Source organism: Bos taurus, chromosome 8, assembly GCF_002263795.3.
Source record: "Bos taurus isolate L1 Dominette 01449 registration number 42190680 breed Hereford chromosome 8, ARS-UCD2.0, whole genome shotgun sequence".
In the NCBI taxonomy this organism is placed as follows: domain Eukaryota; kingdom Metazoa; phylum Chordata; class Mammalia; order Artiodactyla; family Bovidae; genus Bos; species Bos taurus.
In genome coordinates, this window is record NC_037335.1 from 21,945,636 (window position 1) to 21,959,110 (window position 13,475).

The 13,475-nt window shown below is 38.9% G+C and overlaps 1 long non-coding RNA gene across 1 annotated transcript in view; it reads right to left on the reverse strand.

Annotated features, from left to right (window-relative positions):
* LOC132345927 (uncharacterized) overlaps positions 1–13,475 on the reverse strand; it is a 73,533-nt gene that overhangs the window by 33,274 nt on the left and 26,784 nt on the right. The window lies entirely within an intron of this gene.

A 13,475-nucleotide genomic window follows, 5' to 3' on the forward strand; every position in this document is an offset into this window, starting at 1 on the left:
CATATATATATGTATGTATGTGTGTGTGTGTGTGTGTGTGTGTGTGTGTGTGTGTATATATATATATATATATATAGGCCTATAGTCCATAATAAAATTTTTTTGCTTGCTTGTTGATGATGCCTGGATGAAAAAATAATTTTTATTTAAAAAATAACAAGATACTTCCTAAGCATGACATACTGGAGAAACTTAAAACTCAGAAGCTTTGAAATAATTCACAGAGCAAATTTTATGTAGATTAAACAACTCAAAAGTTTCAAAATAGGTTCTCAAAGGGAAAAAAATAAAAACCTAGAAAACATATTCAAAGCGAAAACAATAAATGAATTGATATTCTAAATTGAAATAGAGCCCTAACAAATTTACTTTTTAAAGGAGATCTCTGTTTCAAAATGGGCCAAAGCCAAAAGAAAGCAATTGAGAAAAGAGGAAATAAAAGTGCTTAAAAAGCAGTGGGAAATTATTTTCACTGCTACTCAAAGAAATAAAAATTAAAGCATAAAAGAGATACAATACTATTGCCTACTAAATTCTAAAATTGTATATATTTATATATAGCTGGTTACAGACAAACAGTAGTCTCATCAGACAAATGCTAGGAAAAGTGCCCGTGGATACATAAACTTTTAGTTTATGTTTATAAGAGCCTTAAAATGTTGTTCACATGTGACTCTATGTGTTGATTTTATGTGTTGATTTCTGTATAGGAATGCAATTCCATTCACATGTGACTCTAATAGTTATCCTCAGAGTTGGTAAGCTGTTTTTGGAAAGAGCTGCTGTGCAAATATTTTAGGCTTTGTGGGCCCCATAGGCTCTGTTGCAAATACTCAACTCTCCCTGAAGCATGACAGCAGCCATAGACAATTCTGGAAGTTAATGAGAGTGGCTGTATTCCATCAAAACAGACAGTGCACCAGATTTGGCCCATAATTTGCCAACCTGTGGTCTCTCCTAAGGAATAACATAGTGAAAGAAAATGCATGAAGCAAAATTATATGTATGAATTCTGCACAGTTGCACACATCTCACATGGTAGCAAAGTAATGCTCAGAATTCTCCAAGCCAGGCTTCAACAATACATGAACCATGAACTTCCAGAAGCTCAAGCTGGATTTAGAAAAGGTAGAGGAACTAGAAATCAAATTGCCTACATCTGTTGGATCATCAAAAAAGCAAGAGAGTTCCAGAAAAACATCTACTTTTGCTTTATTGACTATGCCAAAGCCTTTGACTGTGTGTATCACAACAAACTGTGAAAAATTCTGAAAGAGATGGGAATACCAGAACACCTGACCTGCCTCCTAAGAAATCTGTATGCAAGTCAAGAAGCAAAAGTTAGAACTGGACGTGGAACAATGACTGGTTTCAAATCGGGAAAGGAGTACATCAAGGCTATATATTCTCACCCTGCTTATTTAACTTATATGCAGAGCACATCATGAGAAATGCCAGGCTGGATGAAGCACAGCTGGAATCAAGATTGCTGGGAAGAATATCAATAACCTCAGTTACATAGATGACACCACCCTTATGGCAGAAAGTGAAGAAGAACTAAAGAGCCTCTTGATGAAAGTGAAAGTGGAGAGTGAAAAAGTTGGCTTAAGACTCAACATTCGGAAAACTACCATCATGGCATCTGGTCCCATCACTTCATGGGTAATAGATGGGGAAACAATGGAAACAGTGACAGACTTTATTTTGGGGGGCTCCAAAATCACTGGAGATAGTGATTGCAGCCATAAAATTAAGACTCTTGCTCCTTGGAAGGAAAGCTATGACCAACCTAGACAGCATATTAAAAAGCAGACATTGCTTTGCCAACAAAGTCCATCTAGTCAAAGCTATGGTTTTTCCAGTATAAAGAAAGCTGAGTGCTGAAGAATTGATGCTTTTGAACTGTGGTGTTGGAGAAGACTCTTGAGAGTCCCTTGGACTGCAAGGAGATCCAACCAGTCAATCCTAAAGGCAATCGGTCCTGAATATTCATTGGAAAGACTGATGCTAAAGCTGAAACTCCAATACTTTGGCCATCTGATGCAAAGAACCAACTCATTGAAAAGACTCTGATGCTGGGAAAGATTGAAGGCAGGAGGAGAAGGGGACAACAGAGCATGAGATGGTTGGATGGCATCACCAACGCGATGGACATGAGTTTGAGCAGGCTCTGGGAGTTGGTGATGGACAGGGAAGCCTGGCATGCTGCAGTCCATGGGGTCACAAAGAATTGGACACGACTGAGTGACTGAACTGAAATGAACTGAACTGTACTGAACTGTACTTATGAATTCAACTATGTAAAAAAGCATTTGTGATAAAAAAAAAAGTTAGCAGAAACAGCATTAAAATATTAACCAGAATTTTTCTTGAAAGGCGGAATAAGGACTTTTTCCCTTCCTCATTCCTACCACTCCAATTTTGCATGTATTAAAAATAAGAAAAATCCTAAAGCCATTTATCTAAGTTTTTACTTTATCAGTAAGCTAAAATTTCCCAGACCAGTTTAGGATTTGAAAGTATTCTTATTCGTGTTATTTATGTACATTCAAAAAATATTCTGGTTAATCTTCATCCAGTTCTCCATAATAATGGGCTTCTTTGACATTCAGAAATTATATTTTAAAATATTGCCTGCTTCTAATCAATTCAGATTAGGATTCTGAATCCACTATTAGTTACTCATGAAACTGCTTCACCTCTTTTGGAGCTTCTGATACTTTATAGGGATCGCCTAAAGCTACAATATTGGAAAATGTTGCCTATTTTTCTAAAGTTCTTTTAATGACTCATGTTCTAATAGCCTCTGTTTAAGTGACAAAAGAACCACTGTTGTTCGGAGGGATGTACAGTATATTACACAAGTTTACCCTGGCAGGCCACAGGCCCTGATCTGCAATCCTGTGTCAGCACTTTTCAGTCCTACTAATATGGATACAGATGGGTGTGTGAGCTGCTCCAGGCTTCTCACGGGGCCAAGGAAAACATGGAAAACAAAGGCCTTTATGAGCTCCATGCTGACCACAGTCCCTGCAGTATTGCTAAAATCACATTTTTCTCTGGACTTGCCATATTCAGAATACTTCTCACCTGAGAGAAATCAAATTTCATTCACAGCCTAGGACCTAAGTTTGTTGTTCTAGTAAGAGTAAGTAATTGCTCCCTTTGGAAAAGAGAAAATAAGGCCTTTTTCAGCCTTTCTCTACAAACTTGCAAAACAGCTCAGTAGCTCTGAACACACAGAATGCAAACCATGGACAACTAGTTAGACTAGAGCAAAGGCACACGGTTGGGCTGACACTACATATATTTAGAAAAATGAAAAAAAATGAAACCATTATCTGCGACCATTCAAGCGAGAGAAAGACGTGCTTGCACAGCTCCTCCGTCACCTCCAAGAGCCCCACCCTAGCCACCACCAAGGTCGTCATCTCCTGTCCTTCACCGCATCTATTATTCTCTCTCGGAAGGACATGTGTGCTATTATAAGAGTTTCTCATTAGATTAGGTTTAAATTTACTTGCTTTTGTCCACTTCCTTCACTAGAAATAGTTTCTTCGCAAAGGCAGATGCCATAGTCTGTCTGAGCTTTGCTGCTGTTGTTGTTCTGTCTTCCGTACATGATGAATTTGTGATGAATGCACAGATGAATGGCAGGCTAATTTAGTAGGAACACTAGATTGCTATGGATTACTGGATTACAGACAATGTGTGTTCTACTCTGGCTGGACCATCAGCCTGTTATTAATGAGGTTCCCACTGTGATAGTGCTGGGTGACACCCACCACAAATCTCAGCGACCTACATTAGAAAGCATTTTACTTGCTCACAAGTCTGCAGGTTCTCTGGGGATCTGCAAGGCTTGCTTACAGTCAGATTAGGGGCAGGTTGGCTTCACACATCTCTGCGTTCTGACACCAGCAGCTACTTTTAGAGCGTGTTTTCCCAGTAAAGGGCAGAAACATGAAGAGCAGATTTTCTGTCCTTCCTTTGTCCCCCTATTCATGTGCCTTTCAGGTTTAGCCGCATAATGCTCTGCCTCACACCAGCCCACGCTGGTGACTCACCATCCTGCCCTACTGTCTTTTGTAGAACAGTTTCATCATCCAAAGGAAAAAACCTCTGGCTTCCACCACCACTCTTTTTTGGATGGCAGTGTTTTGCCCTGAAGTTGATTTTTAACCCCAGGCTTTTCAGAAACTCACTTGAACACCAGGATCCAGTACCAGCGGTCTGCCTCATATGTGCATCTCTGCTTTTAGAAAGTTCCTTACTAAACTCTTCATAATGTATGGGCTGCTTAGGCGGAATATTCAGTCCCTCATGATCTATCTTTTAGTTTATAAAAATAGCATATTATCTCAAGTCAGTTCTTAGACTACTTGGTACATGCCTTATTCTAGCAAAAAGCTTTTCTCTTCTAACTGTATGGGCTAGCTCTTGTCAACTTTTCTATTCCCCCATCTCACACCATCTCTCCTGTGCTCACTATCCTCAAAACCCACCTCTTTTTGTTCCTTCAGTATGCCAAGACCTCTTATTTTTTAGCCTCCAGGACATTCCACTAGGTTCTTCTTCCAGTTCCTCAAAAGTCGGCTTATTCTCAAACTTCACTCTCACTCTCCAATACTACTTTTTGGAGATGTTTTCTCTGGCCATCCTATCTAAAACAACTTCCTTCCATTCTCAAACTTATCATGCCCTTTATTTTCTTCTAGAGTCATTTGTCCATTTCTACATTTCCTGATTTATTGTGTGTCTCCTTTAAAAAGAGATAGCATGTCTGCCTAGTTCAGTAATAGTCTCTGCTGCTCATACAGTGCCTAATATGTAATAAGTGTCTAACAAATATGAATTAAATGAAAAAAGAAAACTTTGGGCTCAGATCTTTCAAAATCTTCATAAGTTTGGACTCTAAGAGGGAAATGTAGAAACATTTGACTGTGTTGCCTATTAGTGCTGGTGTCCTAGGTTCTGTGACCCAGATTTTTTTGCCTGGATTTAGAACACTGACACAGTATTCTAAAGTCTCTTATCTTGGGCATTTAATTTAGCTTCAAAGTTTTGTGTTCCAGACTCTGTTTTCAAGAAAAGGGACCTAGAGTATCAATTGGTCCTCTTGCTTACTATTTCTGAACCTGACCTCTTACATGTTATTACAATAACTGCTGTTCCTACTATTTTAGAGTTCAAATACAGAATGACCCCAAAGCTGCCCAAATCCTCCTTAGACAAGGATTGATTTCCTGTCTTTCTCATCTGTTGTCTTTCCACTCTAAATCTTCCTTCTTCTATTTCTACCCTGATTGTGGCATGACTGTAAAAATAAGCAAGGGGTTAATGTGGCACATTTTTAAAAGCTAGTCATTCCAACTCACAGTACCCTCTCTATTAGAGGCTTGTGCAAAACTCCCATGTACTCATCTCACTGGATACAATAAACCTCCACATCAGCAATTAGGATTTAGGCACTTGCCAACTCTGATATAGATAGGAGCTAAATCTGCAACGTTTTCAGCTTTGGGTGCTTTTAAACAACTTTTTGATACAGTTGAGACCATTTATAGCATTGACAGTGGGTATGCCTTGAAGACTCTCCTCTGTAAACCTAATTTTACTACTTTCCTTAAAATCCAGTGTCTACAAAGCATTTAAGAAAAGCTACTGTGAGTTGCCTGGATAGTTTCCAAGCTCTGGATACCATAGTTAGTCACATGGAATGTGGAATAGGCTAGACATCTTGGAATTGTTCTTGTTAAACTGGTGTAAGCGATTGACCCAATAGCTTTAATAATCGTTATTTGTTTAACAAGTTCCTGTGAGGAAAGCTATGCAGTTGTCTTGTGAAGTAGCTTCTTAAAAGGCTTTTATTTTGTCTGGATATGATAAGGATCATACATGGTATGTCTAACTGATGACTTAGTGCTCTTTCAGTGCATAGAAACTTCTATGGGAAAAAGAATTAGACAATAAGTACCAATGACTTAATACATGCCATGTTTCCAATTCAATTTGCTTTGATAAAAATCAAATAATCCCCAGGAACACAAATATTTATCTACAGTCATTGGACAGTCTGTTAAAATTGGCATTCTCAGTCCCTCCAAAACATTCATTTGTCCTTTATACGACCCACACATTGTCAGGAGGTTAATAATGTTGAAAAATTCTTGTGGTGTTCTTAGTTTTTGTGCTATCTGGCAGAGAAACATCAGAATCCTTAATTTTCTTTTCAACATAGCATGTTCTTTATTCACAATCAATGCTCTTCTGTCTTAATCAACAAAATAGGAAACAGATTTTAGAATTCTAAAAGCACTATAAATTCATAGCATTTTTCCTTTGAAGTATAATGTTTTATAGGACTACAATGAAACATGAAAAGAATTCATATGATCAGAAGGCTCTACAATTAAAAGCATAATAATCTGTTCTCTGTGGCATAGTCCAAGATTTTAAGGGCAAGCAGCTATTATTAAAGAGTTTGGTAAAGTGATTTTTTAATGTGCTAGGTTTATATTATAGAATATATTTTAAAATATGATTCAACTCTAAATATAATTATATACCACATTTCCTACTTGCAAAGATTATTCTTTCCTACTTAGACTTTTTTTTAAGTACTAACATTTTGCCTTAGTATCAATTACCCTGGCACCAAGGAAAAATGTACCTGAAACAAAAGATAAGTTATCCACTCTAATAAAACCATAACAGATAAACCCCTTTATTGAAGGTCAAGTACATGTTAAATGGTAAAATATCATAGGACTAACTATAGAGGACACCTTCATACTTTCGTGGTTATTATCTTTCTACACATGCCTAATGTGCTTTCAAACAAGACTTTAAAAAAAGGAAAAGTTGTCACTTTTTAGAATGGCAATTAATATTAGTCATCAAAGTCAAAAGCATAGGAATGTTTCACTTTCTTCAGTAAGTTTCAGGTGTTTAGAAGAAAAGTATAATAGGAAGAAAACTTCTCAGATCAGAACCTCAGGAAAGAAATTTAGATCCAGAACTCCCCTGGTGGTCCAGTGCAGAAGCATGGGTTTGACCCCTGGTCTGAGAAGATCCCCTCTGAGAGCAGCCAAGACCGTGCACCTCAACTACCGAGCCAGTTCTCTAGAGCCTGCAAGCCACTATTGAGCCCACGTGACGCAGCTACTGAAGCCCAGGCAGTCTAGAGTCCGTGCTCCACTAGGTGACAAAAGAAGCCACCACAGTGAGAAGCCCATACACCACAACGAAGAGTAGCCCCCACTCATTGCAACTAGAGAAAGCCTGTGCACAGGAATGAGGACCTAGCACAGCCCAAAAGTAAATAAATCAATCTTTAAAAAAAAAAGAAAGTTAGAACCCAGTTCTAACCTATCACAGAGATGGAACATGAACAGTATATTATATAGATTATATGCATCATATAGATTCTCACTAGTCTATATGGTAAGAATGTTGCTATTAAAAGGAAAGCAATAGATCACTGTTTCTCTTAAACTGACTAGTAGCCTAGAGATGTTTCCATTGTCATCTCTTGTCCCCAGCTTCTTTCTTAGACCTTGAAGTCCCTCCACCTTTATCTAACTTAGCCCTGACTACCCTTCCTCTCCTCTCTACCACTAATTTCCCATGACCTTTACCTCCTTTGCTGATCTTGCACACTGAGCCCATTCTGATTAACCCCAATCAACCTTATTTATGTCTATGTCACATAAGCACTACAGCTTCACTCTCACATGCTGCTCCTCTACTCACAGATGTTTTGCCTTGGATCTACATTCAGAGGCTTCGCAGGTTGCTCAGTGGTAAAGAATCCATCTGCCAATGCAGCAGTTGCAGAAGACTCAGGTTCAATTTCTGGGTCAGGAAGATCCCCTAGAGGAGGAAATGGCAACCCACTCCAGTATTCTTGTCTGAAAATTTCCTTGGACAGAGGAGCCTGGTGGGCTATATAGTCCATGGGGTGACAAAAAGTCAGACATGACTGAGTCACTGAGCACCCTACTTCCAGAAATTGTTCCGTGGGTATGTGTAAGATTTGAGCTCTGGAGCTATTCTGCCTATGCTCAAATTCCAGCTCTGCCCTAACTGCTGAGAATCAAGTTAACTGATCCCATTAAGCCTCAGTGCCCCTACCTATAAAGATTATAACAATTTATTAGTACCTAATGAGGATACTGTGAAGACAAAATAAGGTAATGAAAGTAAAGCAAGCATTCAGTACAGTGCTGGTAAAGAACAAATCAATACTGGTTATTATTATTGTCTTTTTTATTATTTCACCAACACAAAGGCAATTCTCTTCAGTGCAAAGGCAAAGTACTTCATATTATTTTGTATCATCCTGTAAGTATGGTGACTGCATTGCTTGAACTGAAATCTGAACAAATGCTCCCACAGATCACATACCCTTATTGGCAAAGGAATAGAAGCATTGAAATGAGAACAGTACCAGTTGATTCAGGGTGGGGAAATCACTGTATGTGTAAGTCTTGTGCTTTGCTTTTTTAATAGATTGAGTCCTCAGATAAAAGCATGCCAGGGACAAGTGAAATACAGGAGTGATTTGTTTGGGATAAGATTTTTGAATTTACAAGCAAGTTAAAACAAGTTGTTTTCCTTCCAGCTTGGAGTGCATAAATATAGACACCTATGCAATGTACTAGGCTATTGTTCTTGCTGCTGCTATTTAGTCACTAAGTTGTGTTCAACTCTTTGCTAGCTCATGGACTATAGCCTGCTAGACTCCTCTGTCCATGGGGTTTCCCAGGTAAGAATACTGGAGTGGATTGCCATTTCCTTCTTTAGGGTATATTCCTGAGGCAGGGATTGAACCTGCGTCTCCTGCATTGGCAGGCAGATTCTTTACCACTGGGCCACCTGGAAAGCCCCAGGCTACTGTTCTTAGTGTGTTAGTCACTCAGTCATGTCTAACTCTTTGCAACCCCATGGACTGTAGCCTGCCAGGCACCTCTGCCCATGGGATTCTCCAGGCAAGAATACTAGAGTGGGTTGCCATTCCCTTCACCAAAGGATCTTCATGATGCAGGGATGGAACCTAGGTCTCCTGCATTGCAGGCAGATTCTTTACCATCTGAGCCACCAGGGAAGCCAGCTAGGGTAAAATAAAAGGGTTCAAAGTAACTGAATGCTAAACTATTAGAAATCATACAAATGATAGTTTACTTTCACAAAGTCTAGTGAGGAAATGGAGACAATATTTCCAATTAAGTGACTGAAGAAATTTGTGTTTTTTCTTCTTATAATTCTTTATCTGTCCTCTGGCATTTAAGAGGTGGATCTTCATGACTGTTTCAATTTACAGTCTGGTTCTTGTAAAGTATAGCAGCAGGGATCCAAAAAGAGATGCATAACATTTCCTTGTTAGGGGCCACTTTTCTTACTACGTGAACTGAACTACATGCCTCCACGGAGATGTCTAACACAGTTCCAGCTCATTGCTGAACATCCTTAGCTAGATTAGCATCTTTGAAAAAGCTGTGACAGTGCACAATGGGAAGGAGTTCACTGTCTCACGGCTGTCCGTCTAAGAGTGCTTTGAAAGTGCTGAGAAACTCAATAGCCTTTGCTGGCAAATTCATGACAATGTGCGCAGAGTGTTTTCTTTCTTTTGACAGTAGTCCCAGCTGCTGCATTAACTCTTCTCTGACTGGTCCTTGCAGGAAGTCTTTCCTATCCAAGTTAAAGACTTTAACCTTCTGGTTCACTTTATTTAATTTACAATTGTGCACTAGCCATTTATGGGATTCAGGATTGAGATCATTAGCAAACACAGGACAGTTTTCGTACAGAAAACCTTATCTTCATTTACCAGAATTTGTTGTGAGGGCAGTATCAGGAGAAAAACCTTCCCAGTACCAGGGTGGAAGAAGTCAGCAGATGAAACAGGGGGGAAATAGACTTACTATCATGTGAGAACCAAATCTGGAGGGATACTGTTGATATAACTGGAACCCCTGTGGAAATAGAAAATGGTCCAGGATGGTCATGGTGTCTAAAGTGTGTTAGTTGCTCAGTCACGTCTGACTGCTTGTGACCCCATGGACTGTAGCCCACCAGGCTCCTTTGTCCATGGAATTCTCCAGGCAAGAATACTGGAGTGGGTTGTCATCCCCTAGTAATTGTGTGAAGACTGACTTGACTTGGAAAATCCAAGCTTACCTCTCCAAATCTCGTCTATTTAGTTGAAACTTTATTAATATTAATATTTGAAAGCTATGTTATAGTACTAGGACCTTTTAAAACCCTGTCATTAAGGTAACACGAGAGTGACAGACAGACAGAAATAGGACAGAGAGCGTCAAAGAGAGATGTGTAGCTAAAGGAAACAAGAAAACAGCTCCAACAGGCCCTAGCTGTAGCAGAATGGCCTCCTGTTCTGTCAAGGGACTTGCCAGATAGACACACCCCCTGGACAATTTAAGTACAGCAGTACATTCCAAAGTCTAATACAAATGCTTTTTATTATCTTCTATCTTTCATAGTCCAATGTTCCCAAGCATTTTGGTGGATAATTGAAAAATAATGTAACAAATTTCTTTCCTGAGTCTCTCTTTCTCTCAGGGCAGAGCAGCTATCGTACCCAATGCAGACAGACACTCCATGTAACCAAAGATAATTATGTCTCTCAGGTAATCCAGTGGTCTTAACCTGATCATTGTGCCCTTTTACTGTCCTTCCCAACCTTCAATGAAACCCATATACATACACTCATGGGAACAGAATGGCTCCAAATGATCTTTTGTTTTCACAGTCCTAATTTTCAGTCTTTACACACTTCTCCTGACTTTGCTTTCTTTTCAAGGTGAAATATTTACATCCCTACTGTATCTTAGTCTGATAGCTGAGTTATTGTTATCTCATATATTGTGCTTTTTAAAACGTTGGTGCTAGTCACCATTAAGACTTGGTACTGGAAGGAAAAATATTCATCCTGTACTGGGGTAAGAACCTGAGGCTAACCACCAAAGACAGACACACCATAATTTATGGCATTATTATACAGAGCATAAAATCAGGGCAGATAATATTGGAGCCAGGTCAACATACCCAGGTTTTTCATAATGCTATTTCCTCTACTTTAGTGTATGCTTGAAAATCTCCGTCATATAAAACTTCAAAATTTTATAAGAGATCAGTGGGACAGTCTCAGAAAAGGGGAAAAAGTGATCTGAACAAGAGGCTCTGAGTTCAGATTACTCTAGGAAGCACTCAGGTTTAGCAGAGATCCTGAGTTCCTCTCTTAAACCTTGGGAAGCTCATGGGAGGAAGAAGGGTATTTATTTTTTAGTGCAAGCTACTTCAGTGAGAGAGTACCCAATTGTTTTGTTGAGGTGATCCAGACATGAAAAGCTGTATATTTAATTTTCAACCAAGATGGAGACCAGGTAAAGAAAAGTCTGAAGACTTTGGTGGTAGACAGACTAGATTCAAATCCTTCTGTCCATATAATTTACAGGAAATGACTAATTTCTCAGACTTTTTATCCCTTGTAAAGTGCAGTTAATATCAGCCTCACAAAGTCATTATATGTAAAGCACATTCTGATACATCTGGCAAATAATAGATTCTTCACATTTATTTCCTTCCTGCCTGCCATGGTTTCAGTTGCTTACCACATAACATATTTGAGAAACACTGAAAACTTTCTGGATATAACTTTGAAAATATTTTCAGTTCTCCAAAATACCAGCAGGAACCAACCATATTCAGTCACTGAACATTAATAGAAGGGCTATTAATAGATGAGGAACCCATATCTTTAGACAGATTCTTCACCAGATTCTTTGGTGTTGTAGAAAGGACAGTGAGCTCCCTGTTAGGGACCTGAATTCTCATCTCCACTCTCCCACTAAGAAGCTGTTGCCTTGGAAAGGAATACCTAATCACCCCTTATCCTTGGAGAAATTCTCAAAAGGATTTTTTAATTCTCCACTTTCTAAGACATAAAGTATAATGGGCACAGAGACTGAAATATATGAAATTAAGAATTTTCTATGTTATATATTAAATAAAGATCACTTTTGTTTTCCTCAGATATTAAAACTTCACTTATTTGGGTTTGACGAAGTAAAAAACACAATACGAATGTGAGGTTCTGACTCTGAATCAGTGACTTTGGCCAGAAGCCACTGCAAATTGTCATGCTGTGTGTGTTGTGTGATTATTATTGCTTTTACTATGATGAAAGTAGCATCACGAATTTAATGCAATCACTGAACAGTTGCACATTAACTAAAGTTCAGCACAGAGACTAATTAAGAGTATGGGCTCTCAGGTGTCAGACATAGCAGGCCTCGACCTAGTTCTGCACCTTTGGCAAGTTACTTCACATTTCAGAACGTAAGTTGCCTTGTATCTAAGATAAGATATAACTATATTTAACCCATCACAAGCATGGAAATCAAAACTGTAATCAAAAATCTTCCAACAAACAAAAGCCCAGGACCAGATGGCTTCACAGGTGAATTCTACCAAAAATTTAGACAAAAGCTAACACCTGTCCTACACAAACTCTTCCAGAAAATTGCAGAGGAGGGTAAACTCCCAAACTCATTCTATGAGGCCAATTCAGTTCAGTTCACTTGTTCAGTTGTGTCTGACTCTTTGCGACCCCATGGACTGCAGCACATCAGGCCTCCCTGTCCATCACCAACTCCCAGAGTTTACTCAGACTCATGTCCATTGAGTCAGGGATGCCATCCAACCATCTCATCCTCTGTTATCCCCTTCTTCCACCTTCAATCATTCCCAGCATCAGGGTCTTTTCAAATGAGTCAGTTCTTCGCACGAGGTGGCCAGAGTATTAGAGTTTCAGCTTCAACATCAGTCCTTCCAATGAGTATTCAGGACTGTGAGGCCACCATCACCCTAATACCAAAACCAAACAAAGATGCCACAAGAAAAGAAAACTACAAGCCAATTTCACTGCTGAACATAGATGCAAAACTCCTCAACAAAATTCTAGCAAACAGAATTCAACAACATATTAAAAAGATCATACATCATGACCAAGTGGGCTTTATCCCCGGAATGCAAGGATTCTTCAATATTTGCAAATCAATCAATGTGATACACCGCATTAACAAATTGAAAGATAAAAGCCATATGATTATCTCAATAGGTGCAGAAAAGCCTTTGACAAAATTCAACACCCATTTATGATAAAAACTCTACAGAAAGCAGGTATAGAAGGAACATATCTCAACATAATAAAAGCCATATATGATAAATGCACAGCAAACATTATCCTCAATGGTGAAAATTGAAAGCATTTCCCATAAAGTCAGGAACAAGACAAGGGTGCCCACTCTCACCACTACTATTCAACATAGTTTTGGGAGATTTAGCTACAACAATCAGAGAAGAAAAAGAAATAAAAGGAATCCAGATTGGAAAAGAAGAAATAAAACTCTCACTGTTTGCAGATGAAATGATCCTCTACATAGAAAATC